Raw genomic sequence first — 5,000 nt, forward strand, 5'->3', positions numbered from 1 at the left:
GAACATGCGCGAATGCTCGTGTCGGAAGGGTTGGTGTCCTGGCCCCGCGGGTGTCACGAATGCTCGGTTGCGAAGACCATGGGACCAGAGCCATGGCACGTCGGATGATGGCTCCAGCTGGCGCCCCGGCACTTTCTGTGGCAATGATGCTCGGTTTCAAAGACAAACGTGCGCAGTGCCAGGGGACCGCGGATGACTGCTCGTGCTGGCCCCGTTGGGCGGCATTGATGGTCGGTTGCAAAGAAAATGCGCGATTGCTCGTGTCGGGGCCCGGCAAGCCAAGGCCAAGCGAGCCATGGCACGTCGGATGATGGCTCCAGCTGGCGCCCCGGCACTTTCTGTGGCATTGATGCTCGGTTTCAAAGACAAACGTGCGCAGGGCCAGGGGACCGCGGATGACTGCTCGTGCTGGCCCCGTTGGGCGGCATTGATGGTCGGTTGCAAAGAAAATGCGCGATTGCTCGTGTCGGGGCCTGGCAAGCCAAGGCCAAGCGAGCCATGGCAACGCGGATGATGGCTCGCTAGTGCTGGCGCCGTGCACAGTGGCCTCGCACACTCGCCCTGCACGCTTCCCTTGCACGCAGCCTTGCACACTAGCCTCGCATGCGAGCCTTGCACCCTAGCCATGCAAACTAGCCTTGCACGGTAGCCATGCACACAAGCCGTGCACATTAGCCATGCGCACAAGCCCCGCACACTAGCCTTGCGCACAACCCTTGCACACAAGCCATGCACTCGAGCAATGCACACAAGCCTTGCACTCAAGCAATGCACACAAGCCCTGGACACTAGCCTTGCACACGGGCCTGGCACACAAGCCTTGGGGACTAGCCTTGCGCACTAGCGTTCCACATGAGCCTTGCACACTAGCCTTGGACACTAGCCTTGCACACAGGCCTTGCACACTAGGCATGCTTGGGCGAGCTGATCCCGCATCAAGTCGACGGGTCTAGGCATTCTTGGGCGCAGATCCCGCATCGTCTCGTCGCGTCTGGGCGCAAACACGTCGCGTCTCGTTGCGTCTTCAGAAGTCGTCGCTAACAGCACCTTTGGTTGCCACTGGTGGTTAGGCTGGTTGGTTGCGCAAACCCTATAGGAGGGTGGCATGCTGGTGGGCGTTTTTGCCCGGATAGGCACTAGAATGTGCAGATTTTGGGCGTTTTTGCCTGGATAGGCTAAGGAATGGGCATGCTTTGGGCGTTTTTGCCCGGATAGGCACCGGAATGCTTGGCCTTGGCTTGTCCTAGCAAGGCATTGCTGGGTTGGGCTCCCTTGGCCTTTTGGGCGCCTTGGACGATGTCTTGTGAAGACCATGGGCACAAGGCCATGGCATATGGTGAGGAAAGGACCACGGTTGCCAAGGTTAGGCACCGGAATGCTTGGCCTTGGCTTGCCAAAGCAGGGCATTGCTGGGTTGGGCTCCCTTGGCCTTCCGGGCGCCTTGGACACTGTCTTGGGAAGACCATGGGCACAAGGCCATGGCATATGGTGGGGAATGGACCACGGTTGCCAAGGCTAGGCATATAGAGAGGAATTGCATTTTTGCCCGGATAGGCACCGGAATGCTTGGCCTTGGCTTGCCATAGCAGGGCATTGCTGGGTTGGGCTCCCTTGGCCTTCCGGGGGCCTTGGACGCTGTCTTGGGAAGACCATGGGCACAAGGCCATGGCATATAGTGAGGAATGGACCACGGTTGGCAAGGCTAGGCATATAGAGAGGAATGGACCACGGTTGCCAAGGTTGCGCAAGTTTTGGGCATTTTTTGCCCGGATATGCCCAAGTATGCCCCGATAGGCCCGTTACGCCCCGGTATGAACGCGTATGCCCGGATAGACTCGGTATGCCTTGGGATACATGCGTATGCCCCGATAGGCTTGGTACGCCCCGATATGCGCACGTGTGCCCCAGTAGGGCTCGGTATGCCCCGGTATGTACGCGTGTGCCCCGATAGGCCCGGTATGCCCCGATATGCACACGTGTGCCCCAATAGGGGTCGGTATGCCCCGGTAGGTACGCGTGTGCCCCGTAATGCACGTTTCGCAGATCTCCCCGCATGTCCCGCCCCTATATGTAATACTTACTTACTTACTTACTTTCTTTCTTGCTTGCTTGCTTGCTTGCAATGGTTGGGAGTGCCCGGCATGCCCCGCTGCAGAGACCAAGGGCGCAATGACTTGGCACCGCGGATGCCGGGACTCCGGCACTTCCCGTGGCACTGATGGTTGGTTCCAAAGACAAAAGGCCGTGCAAGGCCACCACACCGCGGATGATTTTGCTCGTGCTGGCGCCGTTGTGTGGCCAAAGAACATGCGCGAATGCTCGTGTCGGAAGGGTTGGTGTCCTGGCCCCGCGGGTGTCACGAATGCTCGGTTGCGAAGACCATGGGACCAGAGCCATGGCACGTCGGATGATGGCTCCAGCTGGCGCCCCGGCACTTTCTGTGGCATTGATGCTCGGTTTCAAAGACAAACGTGCGCAGGGCCAGGGGACCGCGGATGACTGCTCGTGCTGGCCCCGTTGGGCGGCATTGATGGTCGGTTGCAAAGAAAATGCGCGATTGCTCGTGTCGGGGCCTGGCAAGCCAAGGCCAAGCGAGCCATGGCAACGCGGATGATGGCTCCAGCTGGCGCCCCGGCAATTTCTGTGGCATTGATGCTCGGTTTCGAAGACAAACGTGCGCAGGGCCAGGGGACCGCGGAGGACTGCTCGTGCTGGCCCCGTTGGGCGGCATTGATGGTGTGTTGCAGAGAGCATGTGCGATTGCAAGTGTCGGCCGGGTTTGGGTTCCCTTGGGCTTTCGGGTGCCTTGGACGCTGTCTTGCGAAGACCATGGGCACAAGGCCCCGTCCTGGCCCCTTGTTCGATTCGCTCTCGTCTTGCGCTTGCTTCCAAGGTCCTCCATGACCTTCCCCATGGCCTTGCTAGATCCCCCCCATGACGCATGACCTCTGTCCGTTGATTGGTTTTGAGTGCACACCATGCCCGGCTTGGCACCGTGTTGTCGCGTGAGTGGCATTTGGATCGTGCATGCTGGTGGGCTACCTGCCAATGCGCACAAGCCTTGCACACTAGCCTTGCGCACGAGCCTTGCACAAAAGCCTTGGACACAAGCCTTGCGCACAAGCCATGCGCACAAGCCTTGGACGCTAGCCTTGCACACAAGCCATGCATACAAGCCTTGCTCACAAGCCTTGGGCACTGGCCCATCGCAGTAGCCTTGCACACAAGCCTTGCGCACTAGCTTTGGGCACGAGCCTTGCGGCGTGTGCCCCGATAGGCCCGGTATGCCCCGATATGCACACGTGTGCCCCAATAGGGGTCGGTATGCCCCGGTAGGTACGCGTGTGCCCCGTAATGCACGTTTCGCAGATCTCCCCGCATGTCCCGCCCCTATATGTAATACTTACTTACTTACTTACTTTCTTTCTTGCTTGCTTGCTTGCTTGCAATGGTTGGGAGTGCCCGGCATGCCCCGCTGCAGAGACCAAGGGCGCAATGACTTGGCACCGCGAATGCCGGGACTCCGGCACTTCCCGTGGCACTGATGGTTGGTTCCAAAGACAAAAGGCCGTGCAAGGCCACCGCACCGCGGATGATTTTGCTCGTGCTGGCGCCGTTGTGTGGCCAAAGAACATGCGCGAATGCTCGTGTCGGAAGGGTTGGTGTCCTGGCCCCGCGGGTGTCACGAATGCTCGGTTGCGAAGACCATGGGACCAGAGCCATGGCACGTCGGATGATGGCTCCAGCTGGCGCCCCGGCACTTTCTGTGGCATTGATGCTCGGTTTCAAAGACAAACGTGCGCAGGGCCAGGGGACCGCGGATGACTGCTCGTGCTGGCCCCGTTGGGCGGCATTGATGGTCGGTTGCAAAGAAAATGCGCGATTGCTCGTGTCGGGGCCTGGCAAGCCAAGGCCAAGCGAGCCATGGCAACGCGGATGATGGCTCCAGCTGGCGCCCCGGCACTTTCTGTGGCATTGATGCTCGGTTTCGAAGACAAACGTGCGCAGGGCCAGGGGACCGCGGAGGACTGCTCGTGCTGGCCCCGTTGGGCGGCATTGATGGTGTGTTGCAGAGAGCATGTGCGATTGCAAGTGTCGGCCGGGTTTGGGTTCCCTTGGGCTTTCGGGTGCCTTGGACGCTGTCTTGCGAAGACCATGGGCACAAGGCCCCGTCCTGGCCCCTTGTTCGATTCGCTCTCGTCTTGCGCTTGCTTCCAAGGTCCTCCATGACCTTCCCCATGGCCTTGCTAGATCCCCCCCATGACGCATGACCTCTGTCCGTTGATTGGTTTTGAGTGCACACCATGCCCGGCTTGGCACCGTGTTGTCGCGTGAGTGGCATTTGGATCGTGCATGCTGGTGGGCTACCTGCCAATGCGCACAAGCCTTGCACACTAGCCTTGCGCACGAGCCTTGCACAAAAGCCTTGGACACAAGCCTTGCGCACAAGCCATGCGCACAAGCCTTGGACGCTAGCCTTGCACACAAGCCATGCATACAAGCCTTGCTCACAAGCCTTGGGCACTGGCCCATCGCAGTAGCCTTGCACACAAGCCTTGCGCACTAGCTTTGGGCACGAGCCTTGCGCACTTGCCTTGGGCACTAGCCTTGCACACAACCCTTGGGAACTAGCCTTGCGCACCAGCCTTGCCCACAAGCCTTGCACACCAGCCTTGCACACTAGCCTTGCATACAAGCCTTGCACACTAGCCTTGCACACAGGCCATGCTCACTAGCCTTGGGCACTAGCCTTGCACACAGACCTTGGGCACTAGCCTTGCGCACTAGCCTTGCCCACGAGCCTTGCACACTAGCCTTGCACGCAGGCCTTGCACGCTAGGCATGCTTGGGCCAGCAGCTCCCGCATCAAGTCGGCGGGTGTAGGCACGGTTGGGCGCAGATCCCGCATCGCCTCGTCGCGTCTGGGCGCAAACCCGTCGCGTCTCGTTGCGTCTTCAGAAGTCGTCGCTAACAGCACCTTTGGTTGCCACTGGTGGTTA

The sequence above is a fragment of the Tasmannia lanceolata genome, unplaced genomic scaffold (genome assembly GCF_043159265.1).
Source record: "Tasmannia lanceolata isolate RefF3 unplaced genomic scaffold, GAP_Taslan_0.1 ptg000119l, whole genome shotgun sequence".
NCBI classification, from domain to species: domain Eukaryota; kingdom Viridiplantae; phylum Streptophyta; class Magnoliopsida; order Canellales; family Winteraceae; genus Tasmannia; species Tasmannia lanceolata.